Source organism: Lonchura striata, chromosome 9, assembly GCF_050655825.1.
Source record: "Lonchura striata isolate lonStrDom1 chromosome 9, ASM5065582v1, whole genome shotgun sequence".
NCBI lineage: Eukaryota > Metazoa > Chordata > Aves > Passeriformes > Estrildidae > Lonchura > Lonchura striata.
The window spans coordinates 17,900,155-17,912,818 of NC_140711.1; the positions used below are offsets into that span (position 1 = coordinate 17,900,155).

Genomic DNA, 12,664 nt, shown 5'->3' on the forward strand with positions numbered 1-12,664 from the left:
CACTCTCATCTCCATAACTTGCACACCAGCACTTGTCTCAGAGCATTACAGTGACATTACATCAGCCAACAGAGCCAACTGTGATTTATTAGACTGCAAAACAAAACCAATGTGAAATTAGTTAGGATGGATATGGGGAGGCGAAAAACCATTGGATTCTGATCTCATGTATTTGCTTCAGAGAGGAATCAGTCATTCTGCCCAAATCAAGGCCCCTGTCTACTCTTTGCTGTATTTTTGTATTCAAAACTACCATGCAAAACAGGCTGGATTTTGTGGCTGGCTGTTAACATTCTCTGTCAATTCCCATGAGCTTTGAAGGAGATGTCAAAACTCTTTAAACTCAAGATAAGGCACCACTTTCAAAGTCCAACCTGTAAGTTCCACTAGGGAGAGGTGTAACATTGACTCCAATGGAAGAGTGCAGGGACTGTAAACTGAAGTGTTTAAATGCTCGGATGGATCACTGCCTCCTTCTGCACTGTTTTACACCAAACTGGAGCACTTGAATTGAGCAGGAAAGACACAGAAATGTAGCCATAATTCATGGCCAGACAGTGCAAATTTAACTAAGGCACCCTCCCCTTTGAATTGAGTCGGTGTTGGCAGCTTAAACTGAGGCAGGGAGTATTGTGTAGCTTTGTGTCTGTGTGCTGCAATCAGCCCTGGAGAGGGTCTCTCACAAGAGGTACTGGAATGACTGGAGCCTCCCTGAGTTACTGGTGCTGCAGGAGGGGCAGTGGGGCTGTGCTACAGAGTGCTGGGTGGGTGGTCAGGGGCAGAGCAAGCACTGATGCTGAAAGCCCTGACTGGCATCAGCATTCAAAGGGCCTGCTCATACCTAGCTCCCAACAGGAAGCTTCCCTTTCCACAGGGCAGAGATACACCTCAAGAAAAGTTTAAAGGACCAGAGATAAGAAAGTAATGAAATATTTTGTCACTTCTCTCATGTTGTTCTATAAACAATGGACAAGTTGGATAAACACATTATTTTGCTAAGCATTTTGATGTTTTAGAATTACTTTTGAAGGTTAGGCTGTCAGATAGGTGTAGTCTCTGGATGTGCTGAGATTGTTATCAAACAGAGAAAAGTTAATTCCCAAGTAAGGCTTCTTTGGGCCATACAAACCACAGAAGTAAATGTTATTGAGGTCAGCTTTGCTTGTCTTTTCAATGATTTTCATGTAGGGGCTTTGGGCAGGGGTTTATTTCAGAATCCTTTGTGAAAATAAAAAAGCAAACTCAAGAAAATAACAGGTTATATGAAAGTTCAATCACAAGGGAATAGTTAAAAGAGTTGAAGAGTTCTTTTAAGCTCTCCAAGATTATAGTGGAGTTATAAAGAGGAGGATTGGACTGACCTCAAATAGAGTAAGGTAAAACTATTCAAGAACCAAAGTAATATTTTTCACCTTCAGGAAACTGAATGTGCACATATGGACACACTTCTGCTCTTTCTTTAGACATTGGTTATGGAAAAAAAACACATTCATAAATAGACAGTGTGAGATCTACTGATAAAATCAACAAAAGCAATTTGGTACCTATTGCAGAGAACAAGCCTGACATTTAAATGAATACCCAGAGCAATAGATTGAAGAGAATAGGTAGATGGTTATATCCATTGCCTGCTGTCTTCCTTCTCCCCTGTCTTTTAGAGCAGTCAGAGTTGGAATAAAAGAGGAGAGATTATCTTCTTTTGGAAAGGACTAAAAAATTAACCCTTTTCACTTTATGGACATTAGGGATGCCATATCTTCTTTTATTATTATCATCATCCATTTTTATTTTCATCTCTAGTGCAACACTTTGAGAATAGTTGGAATAAGTAGAGTAAAACTTCAAGGAAAAGAAAAGGTCATTCTGTAGAAACAAATATCAAAAATAGGTCAGTATCCTGTATCATAAACCCTTCTTTACACTGCTCTGGTAGTGATAAAGGTTATTCAAAACCCAGAAAGAGTCCCAAAGGTTACACCTTTGGAAAAAAAAACAATCACCACTGGATCAATATTGTTCCACAGCATTGTGTGGAAAGCAGAGTATTTCAAAAATAATGGAGCATGGAAAGGAGGTGAGCATCAACCTACAAAGCACTGAGGATAAAGCTGGTCCTGCAGGCCCCAGGGCCGCATGTGGTGGCTGTGACACAGCTGCCTGGGCAGCCCTGTGCAGGCAGCTCTGACCCCCTTCCTCCCTTGGCAAACCCCTCTGCCAGAAGCTGCTAACTGCCTTGGGCACTTTTATATTTGGATTAAAGCTTTTTGCCCCTCTCAGCCTGCAGAGCTGCAAGAAATTCACAGTTAAGGTTCTAAATTACTTAGACAATGGGGAAAGAAGTTCCTCTTAAGAAAGTGTTTGTCCCTAGAGTGCTGAGGTTGCCAGGCTGGTTATGTAGAAGAGCAGAGACACACTGGTTCTCTGGTTTTGGGCAGGTAGTCTGTGAAATTTTTCTTACTGCATTTTTCCCCCATCCAAAACAGGTCTTGTTTAAAGTTAGTAGCTTTTTGTAGTGCATGTCTCCAATGTACTGTGCCTGGCTTAACTTGAGCTATAGAAATTTCAGTCTTTATAGACTTGGGCTGCAAGCCTGCTTAGGTAGAAATTGGTGACTGTTTTGTGGCTTGTTTCCTTCAGTACTCCATTGAGAAGTTAGAGGGCATCATGTCTGAAGATATTTGGACTCTCAGAAATGCAGCCCAGCTTCTGATCAGACTGAGATTTGTGGGCAGTCACTAGCCAGGTAAGGACAGCTGTCAATGTGCTGTTGGTTGAAGTCTGCAGTGCACCTGCAGAGACCAAGGAAAACCAAGTTCACATCTGCTGCACAGCAGTTACTGTTCAGCATGGTTTGCCATTTATCCAGAAATATGCATAACACTCCTGGGGAAGTGTCACTGAGTGAGATGGAAAGGCTAAAAACCCATTAGTGCCCTAGTAAATCTACTCTGAAGACAGTAAGGACTAATCTGATCTATTGAGGTCTCCAATATTGCCCTGGGCAGATGATTTACAGTGCCTTCAAGTGCCAGGGCAGATCATCGCTGCTGCCCGAGAGTAATGGGGGCACAGCCCTGGCTGCTCAGTTTGCAGAGTAGTGGCAATTGAATTCTTAGTTTTAGTCACAACCAGAGGTTTTTCATTTGACTTGTACTTGTTTTCTTTTCTAAACTTTAATAACATGAGTTAATCACCCAAGTCAGATTTCTGCCTGCTCTGTTCAAGAAGGACCAAAGGGTGTTGGTGCTGTGAAGTGTGAGCTGTAATCTGAACACTGCTCAGTTTCAAGCATCACAATAACATCTCTGTGCACCTGAGCTTAACCCATGACCCTTTTCCTCCTGACACTCCAGTGCCAAACCCTTGTCTTTCCCACACTGATGTGGAAGCCTGTGACTGACTGTGCAAAGCACAGTGGTGTCATGCATGGCCCTACAGCCAGTCACAGATGGCTGTGACCTGGCTAGAGACACACTCACTCTCAAACTGGAGTCTAAATAAACATTTCTTATTCCACCAAGTCAGCTGCTAGCTGAACCACTTCATTGCACCTTCTATCCTTTAGTAATCCAGACCACAAAATACCTGAAATACACCTTGGGCCCTGAGCCTGATGGTGCAGGACAAGATTCTGGTGCTGCCACCAATGAGACCAGGGACAGTGATGGCTCTGGGGAGCTCCCTGCTCACCCAGACACAGCTCCCCTGGCACTGCCTCAGCCCAAAGATGCTGCTAAAGTCCCTGCTAAACAAGTCAGCCTCTGCTATGAATAGAATCTGTCCTCTTGCTACAAGACACAGAGGAAAAATGCTGTAACTCACTCTAGGCTCAGGGTCCTGACGTGCCTTTGTATTGTCATTGCTGTTGCAAAATCAGCTCTTATTTTTCAGACTACATTAGCAGCTGTGTGATGCTTTGGCACTCTCACTGCTGAGCAAAGATTATTGCATCCAGTGTTAAATCAAGGGGTGCATTATACTGGAAAAATGTTATTTTGCATAAATAACCTTCTTGAACCTTCCCATGTCAGTCTCCAGTCTGTTTCTGGGACAGAGACATGCCGTGTTTTTCCTCATGGCAAAATTCACATAAGTAATGAAGAAAAACTGGGAACAGGCTGACATAGGAGTCAGATTTCTGATTCTGAGGCCTTTATCCACTCATGGGGAAAATTGCTGTTCTTCTTTCAGCATTGTGTAAAATAAGAGTTTGTTTACAGATAAATAAATAACACAAGAGTGCAGTGGAATGAGTATAAAACTTTACATACTGACTGTCTTTGCTTACTCAGAAAAAGTAGCTAGTCTTGCCTAATTTTGAAGTTCCTTTATGTTTGTTTTGTTACTCAGTAGGGACAATATTTTTTCCTTGTCTTGTTGTTTTAATGTGAGAACTCTTCCATAGGATTTTATGCTTGATGCCTCTTAAAGAAAGATGGAATTTTATGTGGTAAACATATTTTCTCACTATTTCTTGGCTAGGCTTTTTAATAAAATCTCTGTCCAAGAGCCAAGTGTAAATTTAAAACAGTGGCTTCAGTGCTGACGGCTGAAGCTGCTAAACCAATGGATATCCCAATGACACATGCATATCATATTCTGGTTTAAACCTCTGAATACATGAGCTTCTTTTTGCCTCCTCCAAAAAGGTGTAGTTGGCCTGTGGAATTCTCTCCTGCAGCTGCTCTTGCTGCCAGTTTCTCGTGTAGTAAAGTATTGGATTCCAGTGGTGCTGTAATCTTCATCACTTCTGAAAATCATTTCTGCACATGCAGGACTGTAAAGTGACACTCTCCAGGTGGTTTCTGTGCTCAAGCACATCTGCTTTGCCTCTCACAACTTCTAATTGTAAATGCTCTTGGTCCTGGGCTTGAGTCTCCCTCTTACTTTCACCACTGAATAATGTGTGAAATTTCTGTAGTCTGCTCTGAAATGACACCTAGTCACAGTGACCTGTAGAGAGGCAGAGAGGAATTTCACACTCTTTGGTATGGTCTGTGATCTCAGGTAAGGAAATATTACAAAGCCAAAAACACTATCTCTTCTTTATTAGATGATTCCCTTTGGTTTATATAAAAAAATTCTTTTTTTTTTACCACATAAAATTGATTGAGAAAATTAAATGGAAGTAGTTAATTCTTAAGCCCATTTCAGATCTTGAAAATTTCAAGATAATTTTGTTTAAAATGGCAAAATATTTTTAATGTACTGTTTTAGAAGTACCATAGGTCCTTGGAAATATCGTTTCATAGAATGTGGCCTTCTAAATGTTTAATTTAACAGCTGATAATAGGATTCAGGCTCTTCAGGCTGAGCTTTCAGAAGTTTATTCAGCTTGTTTATCTAGATAGAGCAGGGACAGAGCATGTAATTGAATAAACAATGGTTTAATTAATTTTTCAGTTGTGCAGTACAGCTCACTTCTACACAGGAGTGATAGCCTCTTTGGAAGGTGCTGCTTTCACACCACAAAGCAATGTTCCACCAAAAAACCAAAAACGCTTTTTCAGTCCCCATCTGTGTTTTACTCCTGAACAAAGTAGTAAAAACTTTCTATGTTTTTTTGGTTTTTTTTTATATTGACACAGAAATGCTGGTTGGAAAGAAGTTTGTCTTTCCCTTCAACGGGAGCCCTTTCCTGCAGCCTGGCTGTCCAGAGCTGGCATGCACGGCGCTCGCAGCAGCTCCCAGGGCTCGGTGGCAGCCAGGCTGGCACAGCAGTGCCCGGGCTGGCAGTGCCACAGGAGCAGCCTTTGTTTGCTTCCTCCCTTCTGAACACAGGGCTGGGAGTAAGAGCTTGGCCATTCCTACTCCTAATATGCAGTTTCCAGCTTTGGGGTTGTACTTTTGGCTTAGTTGTTTTGCTTGTTTGTTTTGAGTCTTTCTACTGAAGCGAGGAGAGCATTTTTAAAGTGCAGACACATTTTGAAAAACCACAATAAAGCAAAAGAAAATCACAATAATTAGAAAGACTGAGTAAAGGTCAAAGATAGAGTTGGTTAAAGTCATCACTTAAACTTGCTCTGTAGTTTTCCTACACTGCATCACAGCTCCTCAGCCTTTTGCTGGGCACAGCCAGTCTTGTTTGATTGTCTTCATGTCTTCATCTTTTTTTAGAAGACCTGAGCCCACAGCTGCATGAAGAAAGACTACACAGACAAACATTAGGATTTCTTATCAAAGACAACATTGTTTTTGAACCTCAGATAGGCTGAAGGAATCTGACTGGGAGCTTGAAACCTCCAGATTTTCTCAGACTTGTCTTACAGTGCCATTTTTAGGATCCTGATGTTTTTACCATTTTTAATTAGTTCTTTGACCATGATTTCAGGGAAAAAGGCAAGCATGAAATTATTGAGAAACGCATTTGGTGACATAGGTGGTATGACTGTAAGATCATAGAGCTAATCTGGTTGCTAGTATGAAAAGTTCTCATTAGGAATATTTTATGTTTGTTTACAACAATGTGTTTATAAGAATGTTTACATTGCCCTTTATGCTCTTCAGCCCATTGATACTGAAATACAGCAGAGATCTAACTGCAAGGAGAATTTGGATGAGTGTTTATTGAAATAAGAAAGGCACAAGCAAAGATTTTTTCATTCTGATCAGACCAAGCATAGGAGAGAAAGTCGATTACCTTATCTGGTAGAATCTGTAGATCATATAGATTGAAAACAAGCAGCTCAGGATCTTCTGCAAAGAATTAGTATAATAATGGGTGTATAACATCCTAAGCAAGTTTAGGTCCCCAAGAAAAGTGTTTTCTGGCCTGCACCAATCTGAACAATAATCAACCAATACAGCAACTAATCACTCTCTTGGCAAGTTCTGCAGAAGAGAAAAGTAAGAGAGAGAACCTCTCATCTTCCTCCAGGGCCAGAAAGTTTGGTAAAGAGCAAGCCTAAGGAGACACCCATTGAGGTGTAGCAGCAGGCAGAAGCTGGGAAACTGAGGGAAAAGTTGGCACAAAGCATAAAAGTCAAAATGCAAACTCAGCAAGCAAGATGTTAAAAGTGAAAAATAGACTCCACCTACTCCATGGCTGATACAGAACTGGCAGAGGAAGCTCTTGCAGTGTTGGCTGGCTCTCTGGTGGGAAGGCTGTGTCCTCTCCAGCCTGGATTCACTGAAAAAGCCCTTGGCATGTGCTTTGTGCTAATAGAGTTGTCTCTGGCCTGGTTGTCTCTGGAGTAGGAAGTTTCTTAAAAAGAAAAGATGCAAAACCGAGAAACAACAAAACCAACAACTAAACCCCACAATAACAGGATTTAGAAACGAAACCAAGTAAGTGTATAGTAGCAGACTGGCTGTTAACCTTTTCTGTACACAGAATGTTGTAATTTATTTTTGAAATATGGCACTAAGATCTGGATTTATTCATGAATGCTCTGAGAAATTTGTTATCATTTTATTACATGACAGGAGATCCCACAACTCTGTGATCTTTTCTTTCACTTTCTGCCTTAGTTTGAAAGTTGTTTTTTTTCTTTTTGCCTAGTCCCTCTGCATTATATTTTTTGGCTTTTAACAGAAGTACTATTTCCATGCTCCAAACTCTTCTCACATAACTAAATCCATATGTCCAGTTCATACAATTGAACGTGAATCCCTGGCAGAAGCTCTCTTGAAATCTGACTACCACTTTGGCATTTTTCATCCCATGCAGTTTTTTATGAGATTTTTACCCATCCAGTTTGGCAATTGGAAATCAAAGCACCTTCTTTGCTACTGTATAACTTAAACAATTTTTTAAAGACTTGGTTCCCGGTTTTGCATTCAAAGCAGTGACCTAAAAATTAGCTGTTTGGTTTTCCTAATCCTTCCTGTTTTGCAAAGACAAGCTAAAAATTTGAAGAAATTTTTAAAAAATATGTTGAGACTCCAGCCTAATGTTCCTCTATCCTAATCCAATTTCTTTGAAAGATAGGTTGGATCAGCAGCCTGTACTTGGTTACAGATGTTGGTCTGACTCTTATTTGCTAGGCTCTATAAGAGCTGAAGAACTGGAAGCAGTGGGTTGTGGGTTGGGTTTTTCCACCACATTTCAAAGCAACTCATCTTCTTGATCAAAAGTAGCTGTGTCGGTTTTCTGTGCTTGATTTAGACAGGAAAAGTCACAACACTATTCAAGCTTCTGCAAATCTTCTCAGTTTCCTTATCTGAATGCTGCCATTTTGGTTTATATGCCTGTGAACTGAAGCTCTGTTTTCATGAGTCCTTGTTCTGTGACCAAACTCTATAAATGAAAAAGATTAAACACTAAAAGACATGTGCACAATGTGCTTCTACTGCACTGAGACAAAAAAAAAAAAAAAAATCAAGCTGTAAAAGCTGTCTGAGCTACCAAAATGAGTTGTGAGGAGGTATGTTTCCAAAGATATTTGGAGAGAATATGTGTTTATATAGGGAATTTATTTCAAACAAAGGCAATTTATCTTGTCGGAAGATTCACATGGTTGGTAATGCAATTGAATTAGAAAAATAAGACCAGGATGCTCAAAGATTCTTACATGTTTAAAAAACAGCACAACATACTTCCTATTTTAGAACAAGATTTAATTGCTTTCTGTAAAATGCACTGGCAGGACAACCATTTTCTCACTGGCAGGTAACAGCAGTTCCAAAAAATGTGCTTTCTCCAATGTAGCTGTAGGAAGTGTTGCTGCCTAGAAACTAGCACAGTCATTAATCAAAACAAAAAGAACAAACTGTTATATAAAGCAATAATTTTACTAGGCAAGTATTTTGAGTCTGCTTAAAACAGATGATCAGAACATATTACCCAGTTCTTGGTTTATTGTCTCCATAAAAACTTGCAAGAATGCGTGTCTACTCCAGTAATATTTTTTTTCCAGGCTCAGGTATTCTGTAAGTGATTTGGTGGGGGTGGTGGTGGATTTGTTTATTTGTTGGATGGTTAATTGGCTGGTTGGTTGGTTGGTTGGGTTTTTTAATCTTTCTGGTTCTTGCCACATTTTTTACCTCATTGGCTTCCTGCTGTGGCGGTCCAAGCACATCATTGTCCTTGATTGCACTGTAGCTGAAAAGGAGGGAACTCCAGCCAGGAGTTTCACTAGGAGTGGTGTTATCAATAGGTAACGTGGAAATGTTTAGGATAACCTGAAGTAATCTAAGCATAAGAGGAGGAAAGCAAGTAGAAGGAAATTTATGCTGATCCTTAGGGAAAACCTCTCTTCATATTCCATCCTGTTACATTATATAAAAGGTCACTGGGGAACAGATAGGTGCTTGGAGTTGCTGTAGACTGAAATTTCAGGTTCACTTGCAGGAAGCTGTTTTGTCAGAAGGAACTCTTCTGATCTAAGATTAATCTCACCAGTCATTGCAAATGTTCTGATTCCATGGGCCTTGTTGAGCACTGGTAACTTTCTCATTTTGCGTGTCCAAGTGCCTGGTGTGTCTCTTTTCAAATCAGCACTGGGAATCCCTATTCACTGGTGACAATACCGTTCTGGAAAATATTAATGGAGCTCAGAGACACTTCAGAGACTAAGGCAATATTGTGCTGTCTCAGCAAGAATAAGAATTATACAGCTCTTTTTTAAGCAGAGGCCTGTAATTGGAGCTCAAGCAGCCAATTTTCTCCTAACTTAGAGTAAGTGGGGAAGAAGAAATAATTTAGTTAGAAACCTGAGTCTTAATAAGAAGTTATTTGGTTAGAAATAATTCAACTATTTACTTTGGGGTTTTTATTCTCTTTCAGAGAGGCTGTACAAAAAAAAAAGAAAAAAAAAAAAAAAGAAAGAAAAAAGTAATAGGAAATGGATTAATGGAAAAATAAAGTGAAATTCAGATATGGTGTTGTAAAATGTTTAATATTAATATACTAAATTTAAATTTATCCTACATGGACTATTTATTGGCTCCAGTAAGCTGGTTCTTCCATCCCTGTTATGCTCAATTTTATTTTGCTCTCTTGCTATCCCTCTTTTACAGGAACACCTTTTTAAATAATATGCTAGTTTTCTTGTGCCTCCTGCTCTCCAAAATATTTGAGGATTTACAAAACCATGTCTTACTTTTTCTACCCCTTCACAATATTGCAGAAGATGAAGAAGTATTTTCTAATTACATTTTCAATTATTTTTAGGCTAAAGGACTGACTGAACACAGATTACCTCCTCCTGATCCTCCCACAGGCAATGTACCACTGGCAAAAAGAGAATGCACAAAATTCCTTCGCTGTTTAGAGATCTTTGTATCTGCAAAGGTATTATAAGTAATTTTTCAATATTAAAGAATGCGAGATTTTTCTTGTATAGAATCTGCACATCTAGAGCATTACAAAAAAGAATTTATAAGGCTTTCTGCTTATTGCTTGATAAAAACAAGAGAAACACCCAAGAAAAAGAGCTTGCTCAATTCAGTATGCATCCCCATGTGCTTGGTGAACTGCCTGGCTCATAAAGGAGCATGATCCTTTCTGTGGCATTCTGGTGAATGATACCTTGCATTACACCCTGGTTAGAGTGAACTTTTTGGGATGTTGTTTAGGGGAAGTGAGATGGCAATGAAGCAAGAAGCTGGTCGGAATTTTTGACATTTTTTATTATGGTAGAGATTTTTCTTATGAGCAAATGCAAGTCACTTGCATAGAAGTTTCCTTCTATGACTGATGTTCATTTATTTACTTTTATACTAATAAAAAGCAGCAGAGAGAAATAATGAATGTGATACTTTCCAATTCATATTTGTCTGGGCCATATATCAAGTTCTATATCAAGTTTTAGTTAAAGCAGATATATATTTTATGTAATAAAATTAGACTTTGTTGAAACTGATGGGTGGAAAACTTGGCTTCACCTGTCCCTGTTTGTCATCATCTTTGTTCAGCATTTGGAAACCAATGACCTCCAGGAGTCTCTTAGAAATCCCCCTGGGATGTGTAGGCAGCAGCCAAGTGTCACTACTGGCCTCTGGCTTGTACAGCTTCTCAAATCCCACAGATGTGATTTGAACAGCTCTGAACCTGCTTTTACACAGCACCTGTTGTGAGGAAGCCAAATTGCCCTTTTCTAAAGCCTTGAATTCATAAAAGACACAATTGATATAAAGCCACTGTGTCTTAATATTTCTTCAGCTTTAGGCTAAATACAGCTCACCATGGTCAAGCTCTCTGATTGTGTCTAAAAAATGCTACAAATCATAATTTGAAGTATTTTCTGAATACTTTAAGACATTCTTTTCCAGTATATTGAGAAATGTTTGTTAATTTTAGTTTAAAACCTGCTAAACAATAACACACTGTAGGATAATGTGGTGAAAATAATCAGTCCACATCTGAACTGTACTTGACCTATCAAAAATTCAGTCAAAAATCACTATTAGCCTGAATTCACAAAGGTAACAGACTGGGATTTTCAGTCAGCCAGTACTCAACAAGCTCTGTAGTTTTCTCTGAGTTGTGACATTGGCTTAGAATATTTTATGACCATTTATTCATCACCAAGAATTAAAAATGGTTTGTTATTCAAATTAAAAAAAAAATGTAACAATACACTGTAACTGTCAATTCAGTAGCTTCCCAGACCATTTCTAAATTAACTGCTTTAACAAAATGAATTTTCTTCCTGGAGAGAGTGGACAGGAAAACAAAACAAAACAAAACAAAATAAAAAATAAAAGCCACAAGAATGTCTCAGTGCTATTTAGAGTTATGAGGATGATTAGCAGAAGCATTGAATGCATCTGCCCACTGAAAGGGATGGAATATAGAAACTCAGGGTGTAAAATCAGAACTTCTTGACTCAAATCCGAATTCTGACACGGAATTAAAATTAATAGTTAAGTGTTTGATAGATGTAAGATGATATGTAATTACCTGCACCAAAATACATAATTTGATATTAATTCCTTTGAAGAGCTTTCTTTATATTTATTGATATTAACCTGAAATTATTCCAGCTCTGCAATGTTGGTGTTTTCAACAATCTCCTTCCAAATCCTGATGAAATTATTTTCACAAGAATCAAAAGATTATTCTGAAAATAACATTTAATTAAATACATTTAAAGTATTTTTTTTCCTCTTTCAGTGTTCCTTCTGGAATTGCCTTATACCCCCATTAGTTATGCAGGAATTTGACCCCAAGAAGCACTGGGTGAGGCTTCAGAAGTGCTTGAAAAAGTGTTGGTATTCCCATACATCTCCAAGTACCCATTGCAAATGCATTCCCATTTCTCATCATGGTAAGAATTTCTGAAAAACTAGGAAAAAATCTGTATCTCATTGCAGTTTATTTGGTATTTATCATCATAAAGTTTAGGAGATTAATCCTTTGTGCAATACAATAATCTTTCTAAATACATTCTATTGCACATGCTATTTTTTCTTTATCAGAGGAATTAACCTCTACTACCAAAATCCACCATAAACTGTAAAAATTAAAGAGGACACTAAAACCATAGTACTTAAAAGGAAACAAATCAGTTTAAAATTAACAATAAGCTTTCTAGTTAGGCTGTTTATTGCCATTCATATTAAAGTTTTATGGGATAATAAAAATGTCTATTATTTCTGTGCATCTGGTCATCAAGTTGCAAACTTACCCATTAGTTAAAAGAATGAAGTTCAAAGCAAACATCCATTTTGAGTGACCAAACCATCTAAAATTTAAATAATTTGAAATTAATGACACAGA

General features: G+C 38.6%; 1 long non-coding RNA gene across 2 annotated transcripts in view; it reads left to right on the top strand.

The window, feature by feature from the left end:
* Window positions 1-12,331, top strand: part of LOC144246789 (uncharacterized) — a 453,175-nt gene extending 440,844 nt beyond the window's left edge. For both annotated transcript variants that reach the window (XR_014957211.1, XR_014957212.1), the window contains 2 exons: window positions 10,115-10,234; window positions 12,059-12,331. This is a non-coding gene — a long non-coding RNA (uncharacterized LOC144246789). The remainder of the gene's footprint in view (window positions 1-10,114; window positions 10,235-12,058) is intronic.
* The last annotated feature ends 333 nt before the right edge of the window (window positions 12,332-12,664 follow it).